Below are 11123 nucleotides of genomic sequence, written 5' to 3'. Positions count from 1 at the left end.
CAAGAGCCAATATAAGAGTGGAAGACCAAGAACGAAGTGCTCGGATTAAAAAGGGTGTAAGACAGGGATGCAGTATTTCCCGCTACTCTTCAATCTGTACATCGAAGAAGCAATGCTGGAAATAAAAGGAGTGGGGTAAAAATTCAAGGTAAAAGGATATCAATGATACGATTCGCTGATGATACTGCTATGCTGAGTGAAAGTGAAGAAGAATTACTTGATCTGCTGAACGGAATGAACAATCTGATGAGTACAGAATATGGATTAAAAGTAAATCGGACAAAGACGAAAGAAATGAGAAGTAGCTGAAAAGGGAACAGCGAGAAATTAACCTCAGAATTGATGGTCACGAAGTAGACAAAGAGAAGGAACTCTGCTACCTGGGCAGTAAAATAACCAATGACGGATGGAGCAAGGAGGATATCAAAAGCAAGCAGACTAGCAATGGCGCCGGCCGCGGTGGTCTCGCGGTTCTAGGCGCGCAGTCCGGAACCGTGCGACTACTACGGTCGCAGGTTCGAATCCTGCCTCGGGCATGGATGTGTGTGATGTCCTTAGGTTAGGTAGGTTTAAGTAGTTCTAAGTTCTAGGGGACTGATAACCACAGCAGTTGAGTCCCATAGTGCTCAGAGCCATTTGAACCATTTAGCCACTAGCAATGGCAAAACAGGGCATTCCTGGCCGAGAGAAGTCTACCAGTACCAAACATAGGCCTTAATTTGAGGAAGAAATTTCTAAGAATGTACGTCTGGAGTACAACATTGTATGGTAGTGAAACACGGACTGTGGGAAAACCGGAACGTAAGAAAATCGAAGCATATGAGATGTAGTGCTACAGACGAATGTTGAAAATTAGGTGGACTGATAAGGTAAGGAATGAGGAGGTTCTGCGCAGAATCGGAGAGGAAAGGAATATGTGGAAAACAGTGATAAGGAGAAGAGACAGGATGGCAGGACATCTGTTATGACATGAGGGAATGACATCCGTAGTACTAGATGGAACTGTAGAGGGCAAAAACTGTAGTGGAAGACAGAGATGGGAACACATCCAGCAAATAATTGAGGACGTAGGTTGCAAGTGCTACTCTGAGATGAAGAGCTTGACTCAGGAGAGGAATTCGTGGCGGGCCGCATCAAACCAGTCAGAAGACTGATGGCCCCCAAAAGAACATCCTATTCTTGTAACTTTTGTACAGTGTATTCGCTATGTGTCTGACGAATGGGTGTCACGTCTCTTCCGCATATGAGCCATTAACATTCGACGTTTTGGAGGCCTTTTCTCTCTGGACTGTATGATTCAAATGGCTCTGAGCACTATGGGACATAACATCTGAGGTCATCGGTCCCCTAGAACTTAGAACTACTTAAACCTAACTAACCTAAGGACATCACAGACATCCATGCTCGAGGCGGGATTCAAATCTGCAACCGTAGCGGTCGCGCGGTTCCAGACTGAAGCGTCAAGAACCCATCGGCCACAGCGGCCGGAGCTGGAGTGTCTGGAGACAAGTGCACGCAAAAGGTAGCCAACGACCTATGTCAGATTCAGTGTCTTCCCATGATATATGGCCTCTCACTATACCCTGTTATACTAATAATAATAATTCCGTGTGGGTCCATGACCCCGTCCAAGTCTCAGCGGCTTGCGTGCCAATAGTTTACTTCAGTAACACAATGGGAAAAGGTGACCTACAGGAATCAGAACACTGTGTCGTTTCTGACAAAGGCAAGATTGGAGACGAGCTGAAAGCTTCTGTGCTCTTGCCGGGATTCGATCCTGCAATCTCTCAATGTTTAAGCACACTCTTTACTACACCATGCTCGACTGTTATATTCACACGACTTGGTATAAAGTAGACCATGGTTTTTCTGTCAAAGATGGGTCGACAAATTCGTCCGAGAATTTTAGATATTTTCGACAATTTGGTCTTCTAATCGTTAATACTAACTTCTCTAAGATGGAACTTCTCATTTAACAAATATGGCATCCATCTGCTTGATCTATCCATGTTTAAGACGTGCAGTGATGCGTGCGGATTAAGACAGCGTAAGTCTAAACAACTACATTTTTTCTCTCTCCGTACCGTGCAGTGCCCCGCATTTAGTGTGGACTTACGTGCAGTTCTTTCCACACACAGCCTATTAAATACTTCTGCTTTCTCGTCACGCATCACAGTTGTATTGCGGCAAGTAGTCAGAGTTCGTGTTGTGCAGCGATTCGGACTGAAACGATTTCGCATGTGTATGATAGAGGCACGCGGCCGCTGGCGGATTTATGTTATGGCCGCCTATATTTAGAATACCATATCGGCAAATGTGATTCCGAATTCCGACCATTTATTCACATAAATCTGAGCCAGAATGAGTCTACAGATATTTCCAGGGCAGCTGTGCCAAAATGGAACACATCTAGTGAAATTATAGCTAACCGTTTGAGCAGTTTTTTTAGCATTGCGGTTTTAGTGGACAGGAAATTTACTGTAATATACCTTGACAAGACATGCAGAGCAGTTTCAAAATCCACGCCGAGATTTGAACTCCTCTGCTCTCACATCCAATGCCTTAGTTACTGCGCTATCTCTCTCTTGACCGGAAGCACCAATGCCCTACAAGGGGACTAACATTTTAAGGATTTCAAGGTGAGTGCCCAGACATAAATTTCCACAGCAAAAATTTTAACAAAAACTAAAAAACAAAGTCTCTGAAGATTAGAAGATTTCGGAGCCCTTTTAAGTACAAAAGATTTCCAACACATTCAAAGAATCACTGGTGAACCGAATGCATTGCATGAAAGATCTGTCTTCAGTAAGTGAAAAAAATGGTATAAACATCCAGAATAGCTTATTGTTAAAAGAAAGAATTATGTACATCAATAAGACTGTTCAGTTTTTGGAAATAAAAAGTATCTGATTTTGATTAGCTGGAATCGATAACTCCGATATAATGCATTCACAAATACACAGGACACTGTTCTGACAATGTAATGTATGGAGGAGACTGCACTGGTGCCCCTTGTGGAGTTCAAATGTGTGTGAAATCTTACGGTACTTAACTGCTAAGGTTATCAGTCCTTAAGCTTACACACTACTTAACCTAAATTATTCTAAGGACAAACACACACATCCGCGCCCGAGGGAGGACTCGAACCTCCGCCGGGACCAGCCGCACAGTCAAGGACTGCAGCGCCCTAGACCGCTCTGCTAATCCCGGGCGGCGGTGCCACTTGTGGTCATATACAACAGTGCAACCTGCAGGCTTGACTAGCATTTACATTTGTGTTCAAGCATGCATTCCGGCGCCGTTCACATATTTTTGTCCAACCCTGTACAGTGTATATCGATATCTGTATTGAAATATAACATATTGTGTATAAAATTATATGAAATTTTTCAGAAAAACAGCTAATACTGATCTGTCAGATATTCGAAAAATATTTCTGGTATCGAGTACTACTGTTGAGAAAAAGTAATGCTAGAGGAAAATGTCCCTTTATACATGTTACCTGTGTTTATCCAAAACCACTGTTCATTAAGGAGGAGCTGCAAAGCCTATTCTGTCATCATCGGCGTAGTTTCCCTCTCGGCATAACGCAACTGTTTTCCTACTGTTCAGTGGGGACTCAATATTTTCGTCACAATGAGTGGACCATGCATTTCTCTTCCCTGTCGATTTGTTTTATTTCCGCCCTCTGTTCTGCTGATCTTATATATTTTTTGCTCTTCCTCTGGAAAGTCTAGAAAAATGTATACACTCTTACAAAACAAGGATTTTTTAAAAATGTACACTTACGTGACAGCTGTAACGCGAAAGGTGTTGCAACCGCATACTCCTCCCTGCTTCTGTTGTTTGAAATCATCTACAACTACTTTTTCTGCATTGCTGCCACTTATGTTAGATATTATTACTTACATTCGACAAATATGTAATGAGGAAACTGGTTATTGCAAAGTTAATAAGACTGACAACTAAAAATTTATATATTATTATTATTATTTTTATTGTTATATATTACTCATATGCTATGCATATTTTAATGTTGACTCAATAAGAATGTCTAGTTAGATGTCAGAAAAGGCCTGAATGTCAGGTGAAATAAATACATAAATGACCAATAGGCAAACTATAAAGCAGTTCCTAAACCCATATCTAACCTTCCATGCACCTCTATATCATTTCCATTATGGAGTATGCAAAATCAACCTTCTTCCATTTTCCAACCATCAAATCCATCCCGTTCATATTAGCTGTAGTTATCTTAGCGCATCTATTTACACCTTCCGCTACTCCTCCATTGCTGTAACCACATCTTAAGATTCCTTCATGAGCCCATTGCAGCAGTCATCTTTTCATCCCATCGTAAACATCATATCGTAGCGGCATCAACATCGTCCTTATGCACGTTTAGCTAATGCGTAAACAGTCTACTATCGCTTTTTTTAATAATACATGAAATTCTCTTATTTTACATTATAAATAATACACGTTACGTAAATTTGCAGGATTCTGTGACCGCGTCGTTGGTAGTATAATCTTAGTTGATGGTAAAATCCTACTTCGGCCAAGCAATGTTCAAACTTCTAGGACGACCGACGTTTCGACCCCTCTGCTGAGATTTTCTTCAGATTAGATTAGATTAGATTACATTAGATTAATACTAGTTCCATGGATCATGAATACGATATTTCGTAATGATGTGGAACGAGTCGAATTTTCCAGTACATGACATAATTAGGTTAATTTAACAACATACTTAAGTTAATACAACAACTTTATTTTATTGTGTTTTTTGTTTTTCTTTATTTTTTATTTTTATTTTTTTAATTTTTTTAATATTTTTTTTCTTAATTTATATCTAAAAATTTCTCTATGGAGTAGAAGGAGTTGTCATTCAGAAATTCTTTTAATTTCTTCTTAAATACTTGTTGGTTATCTGTCAGACTTTTGATACTATTTGGTAAGTGACCAAAGACTTTAGTGCCAGTATAATTCACCCCTTTCTGTGCCAAAGTTAGATTTAATCTTGAATAGTGAAGATCATCCTTTCTCCTAGTATTGTAGTTATGCACACTGCTATTACTTTCTGGTGCTTCCGGATGGTGCAGAGGAATCGAATATTCTCATGCGAATGTGTACGAGCTTCTTGTATAGCTTTAAATGCACTACTATCATCTTATTTTCAGTTTTTTTAGGTTTCATCATTGCTAGATTGTGAACATTTTGGATTAACGGCTGTCATTATCTACTGCCAGCCCGATCACATCTTAGTATGGAACGTCTGTTATAGTTTACAGTGGAACTCTTCGCAAAAGGGACGGAAAATATGGTGAATAATACCACATCGCAGTTCGGCTTCTCTACCACGTAATCACCTGGTTATTGGTTGCGCAATATGTTATAACGCTCTGTACGGCGTCTCCCGTTTTTCATCCTGAAACATGTCGTACAGAAGACTTTTTTCTTTTTTTCCATCAGCCTTCTGCGTGATATCATGTGACATGTCACGAATTCTGCTCCGGCTTCACCCGTCGTCATCAGTTATTTGTTGGATACACATCCCAATCTGTGTCTACCTCAACAGTTTTTATGCTCTACAGGTCCTTCAAGTTCTGTGGAAGTTATTCCTTCACGCCTTAACTCATGTTCCCCTTCTCGTTGATTCTGTGGGGGGCTTCGTCATTTCTTATCAGTCCTCCTACAGCACCGCATCTCAAACGCTTCCATTATCTTCCCCAATTTAGTTGAATTAATCTAATTACATACCACGCGTCTCCACAGTTCCGCTCATCGAGTTGTGCCAATCCACCTCTGTGAGACGCTCCCCGCTTTTAATGTCGAATGACGAATTGTTTTAGTGTTAGGTACGGGGCGTTTAATTTGAATTCTTGGTGATATATTTCGCATTACGGTTTTAAATGGTTTTGTGCGCCGCGGGGAATGGCGGAACATTCCGAACACAACGGCGCGAGCGCGCGGGTGCGCGTTCCCGAAACGGGCTGGAATGCATCGGTGCTCTATTGAAATTTATCGATTCATCAGCGTGTCGCTGCGCGGCAATTGAATATGCATATCCCGTGGCATCGCGTCGGCCCGTTGGCTGGTCCAAGCCGCTAGCACAATTTCCAACAGCGGCAGTCGCGGGCCGCGAGCTGCCAGGAACAAAAGGAGCCGCGACGTCCCATCGAAGCGCCGGCTTGATTGGCAGGGGGCAGGTGTAATTAAAACGCATCGCCCGCTGCCCGCGGTAACGCCCCAAAGTGACACACGCCGGCAGCCGGAGACACACGCTGCGGCCACAAGAACGTCTCTCCCGTCCCACGCGCCGCTAAAACGCGTCAACGTTTCGGTCGTTGTCTCTGCTGTCATCCTCAGGTACTAAAAAAAAGTGCCGTTCGGATCGCGGCTGATTGTCTCGTGTCACGAAGTGCCTCGTACGAGAGAAATGCTATTGGTTTTTACAGTTTCTCGAAACCAAAGTTTGTAAGGATACAGATATCGATATACACTGCACAGGGTTGGACAAAAATATGTGAACGGCGCCGGAATGCATGCTTGAACACAAATGTAAATGCTAGTCAAGCCTGCAGGTTGCACTGTTGTATATGAGGGCTACGGTGGGACGAAGCCTCTCCGTCGTTTCTCGGTCCCTGGTTCAATACATTGAACCCGTAAACCAATTTAAGAACTTTTACGTGATTTCTGCAGAAGGTAGAGCCTTTGAACTTCCTACCTGTTACTATTTAAATACTGAGTGAATTGAAAAAAAAAGGAAGGAAACGCTGTTTTCGTTAAATATAAGTACATAACAAATTCAAAGCAATTTTGTAAGCATTTGTTATCGAGCACACTATTTTGGTAATAACAGAGAAAGAAAGTATTTCATTGAGTTAAAAAATTTTCAAGATACGTTGTGGTATGTTTGAAGCTGTTTTCCAGACGACAAAATTTCATCAGATTCAAAATTACTTAAATAATTCTGACCCCAGTTGAAATTAAGAACGTATTTTCGACATTTTTAACGTAAAGGTTTTATGCTATAAACGAATTTTAGATTTTCTATGTGTTTTTTGTAGGAGAGAGAGAGAGACAGAGAGAGAGAGAGAGAGAGAGAGAGACTAAATTGAGTATCTATCGCCATGGAGGACGGCACGCTGAGGCAGGTAGGGGATAGCGTTGTACCTGGAGGATAGCATACTTAGCTGCACATGAAAAGGAATTGCTTTGTTTTCGTTGTTACAATCGATATGTACTAGCTCTGAATGTACAATTCAAATAGCTTTTTTAGAAACATTTGAAATTACGAAATATTTGGCACCCTTAAAATTTCTATTATTAATTACGCTATCTAGTACTGTTTGTTATGTTTATTTCTGGATTCATTTATAAAATAGTAATATACCACCGTCAGGTGGCTTGCGGAGTATGGATGTAGATGTAGATAAAGTTGTCAAGAAAAACTATAAACTCTTTGGAATACTGTTATTACCGCAGAGTGGAGTGTAGTAAGCATGCCTCTGATGTGATCGGACGTATTTTTGTATTTCTGACTAACAGTGTAATTTCGGCTTTGTTAATGTGAAAACTCAAAAGACAGTGTGATGTAGTACAATGTGAAACAATAAATTATCGTAAAAACAAAAATTCTGCAAAGACTTTCTTCAAAATTATTTAGATCAATTGATCCATGAGAACCTAAAATGTGAGAATTTCAGCTTCAAGAATCAGACCCCTAGACATGAGGAACTAGAGTGAACTGTGCGAGAAAAGATAAGAAAAACGTTTATTGTAAATCTTATTCCTCTCGAATCCTCTGTAAAGACTTCACCATCGTGAACAGTAGCAACAACGAGAAATGAAGGGGTTGATTACACATGGTAGTTTATTTAAAGTAGTGTGATTAAAATGGAGAAATAGATGGAAGAAAGTTTATGGTTAGACAAAGGTACAGCGAAAATGTTGGACGTATCCCATCTGCATTGCAGGTTAATAAATGACAATAATTACTTTATATGTGAAGAGAGGTAGTGAGGTCAGCAGTTACTAGGAAACTAATGAAGAAAACAGCGTGTGAAAATCAAGTCGCCCTGAGAATACGTAGGACTGACGTCATCATTGAATATTACGCACTTTTTTTCTTTTTTGCTTTATTGTTCTTTCCTTTGCTCGTCCATTGCCAGTGAAGAACTACTACAATCGGTACAGCACACCGCTCTGTAGCCACGAATATGTATACTGAAATAGTTTGAACATATTACAAAGATAAAACACTTACAAGGTTATTAAAATTATTAAAATGTTTATAAAACTTTGATATTTCAAAATAAACGCTGAGAAATGCAGCGATGGAGACTTCACAGCAATACAACGGAAGGGAGGTGTTCTAGGATTGGATAATTTTGGAGGAATGATTTAGAAGGGATGATCTGGAAATGACAAGTTGGGCGTGGAGAAACTGTTTATGGTGGTGAAGTGTGAGGTACAAATTGAATAGAGTGGTAACTGCTGCGGTGGTGGTCGTTTATGTCGAATAGTGGGACTGTGACTGGTTGAAATACGACACCGCGACGTGCTGTTGGCAGAGTTCGTGTCGACAACTGCGACCACTATCTCTGGAACGTAAATAATTCAATGAATTGAGATTAGGAATAAATTTCTCCTTTGGCTGTAAAAATGATATTCAGTTTATCTTTATTGTGTATCTTCAAGTTCTTTAATTACTTAGGCGTTTGAAATACATGGTCTAGTTGACAAAAATATCCATTCATCGTGCATATTCCTAATGATCTATAGCACACAGGGGACGTCAGTCTTATTTGGGGGTTAGCCAACAAAAGGAATCTGTTGTTGTCCTGAGTGCATAATTAGGGCGTCTTGCTTCTATAAACTAGCTCACGGGCGTTGATGTATATCAACGGGAACAGGTGAAAATGTGTGCCCCGCCCGCATCTCGTGGTCGTGCGGTAGCGTTCTCGCTTCCCACGCCCGGGTTCCCGGGTTCGATTCCCGGCGGGGTGAGGGATTTTCTCTGCCTCGTGATGGCTGGGTGTTGTGTGATGTCCTTAGGTTAGTTAGGTTTAAGTAGTTCTAGGGGACTGATGACCATAGATGTTAAGTCCCATAGTGCTCAGAGCCATTTGAACCATTTTTTTTGTGTGCCCCGATCGGGACTCGAACCCGGGATCTCCTGCTTATTTGGCAGACGCTCTACCCACCTGAGCCACCGAGGACACAGAGGAACGTGCGACTGCAGGGACTATCTCGCGCACACCTCCCGCGAGACGCATTCTCACCTTGTATGTCCACACACTACATTCGTAATGTCCCACCCCAACTCACTCATGTGTGACATGTCCGAAAGAATAGACACAATATCCATATAAGTATATAGTTTTGGCAATACCGGCCATGACCTTCCTCTTCTGTGCGGATGCGCACATATTTACCGAACTCTTATGGGACTTGGTAAGAATGTCTTCCACGAGTAATGAGTGTGCTGGGGTGGGACGTTACGAATGTAGTGTGTGGACATAAAAGGTGAGAATGTGGGTCTCACGGGGAGCATGCAAGGGGTAAATCCCTGCAGTCGCACTCTGTCGCCTCGGTGGCCCGGATAAGGACGACCATCGGCTGGTCTGCGGCGAGGAATTGGCTGTCTGGACTCTCGCAAGAAAGATAATAGCGTTCATGCGGCGCACTATCTATACAGCAGTCTCTTCTGACATAGTATTTTTTCCAGAGGAAACGTATTTTCCGCTTCATAAGACGAACGCAGTGGCGTAGATCACAGGTATGACGGTCCATTACATCTATAGAGACACACGTAAGAACGTACTGAACGTCCTGGATTACTGGCAATACGTGCAAGATGGACACACAAAAACTATTACGGCTACAAAAGTACAAGGATTGGTATGCCAATTTCCTAGTAACGGTTTTTGCGGACCCGCCATATACTTGGGGTGTGGCGGGTGCGCAAAGAAGAGCGGCGGTGCTGTCGTTGTGACACCGACCAAGTAAAGTGATCGGCTAAGAACACTATGCGAGTATGCGACGTAGGAAAAACTAACGCTTGCACAGTTAGCAAATGGATGTACTTCAGATTTTGTTTTCATATCTATAAATACTTTCTTTAGGGTGGCGGAGGTGGCCCCACTTTGATTTTGTTGTTATTTCGTGCTGCATGGTAGGACGGCAGCGAAGTTTCTTCCAGGACATTTGTCATCTGTCAGGACGTACTATGTTTCTTTTGTGAATAATAAAGGTTTCTGTTTCTCCTACCTTCCTTAATAAAAATAATAATAATAAAAAAAACCTCACTCCTGACAAAAAGTGGTACCCTTTTAAAAATTATAATTTAAAATATAGGTAACGTGCTTGCATACGAGGTTCAAACTGAAAAAAGGGAGAGAATACAAAAAAAAGATGGATAGAGCGTCTGCCAAGTAGGCAGGAGATCGCGGCTTCGAGTCCCGGTCGGGGCACACATTTTCACTTGTCCCCGTTGATATCTATCTACGTCCATGAGCAGCTGACGCTATTAATAAAGTTTTAATTTCGTTAAATTATGAAACGCGTATGTATTTAGTACAGCGATGGCGAGACAGAATCTCTGACCAGCAATAATAATTTTGTTTTCAAACCAAGCATTTTTAACAAAAGAATCATTTTATTGAAAGTAAATTTCCCATGCATTTCCTTAAAGAAAAAATTTACTTAAGTTCAAAGAATATTTGCGATGCATTTCCTCCAAGCTATGGCGAAAAATAAGAGCAGATGCAGTTTTACTGAGGTAAGAATTTGAGTTTAATTAGTGAACAGGGCCTAAGATCGACATTTCGGTCTATTTGCGTTTTTATTGTCTCTGAGATTTCATTATCATTGAACTGACTTACATTTTTGTGGGCAGCTTACACTTGGCTCAGATTGCTATTTATCATTTAATTGTCCTTGTCCATAAACTATTTATATTGCGGGGAGGTTACACTTAGCTCTATTCCCATTAACATTTAAAATATTGTCTTTCGAAATTTTGCGGGGAGGTTACAATTAATATTATAGCCGCTGTTCCGGTTGAATTATTACCGTGTGTTCTGGTCCATACGCCCTCTTTCATCAATACAGTTTTA

General features: G+C 41.2%; 1 non-coding gene across 1 annotated transcript; it reads right to left on the bottom strand.

Moving 5' to 3' along the window:
- Nucleotides 1–9150: 9150 nt before the first annotated feature.
- Trnai-aau (transfer RNA isoleucine (anticodon AAU)) lies at nucleotides 9151–9224 on the bottom strand. The gene has a single exon. It is a non-coding gene; the product is annotated as a tRNA-Ile (tRNA).
- Nucleotides 9225–11123: the final 1899 nt, after the last annotated feature.

Source organism: Schistocerca nitens, chromosome 1 (genome assembly GCF_023898315.1).
Source record: "Schistocerca nitens isolate TAMUIC-IGC-003100 chromosome 1, iqSchNite1.1, whole genome shotgun sequence".
NCBI lineage: Eukaryota > Metazoa > Arthropoda > Insecta > Orthoptera > Acrididae > Schistocerca > Schistocerca nitens.
The sequence above is the reverse complement of the archived record's forward strand: the minus strand, read 5'-3'. Positions and strand labels throughout refer to the sequence as shown.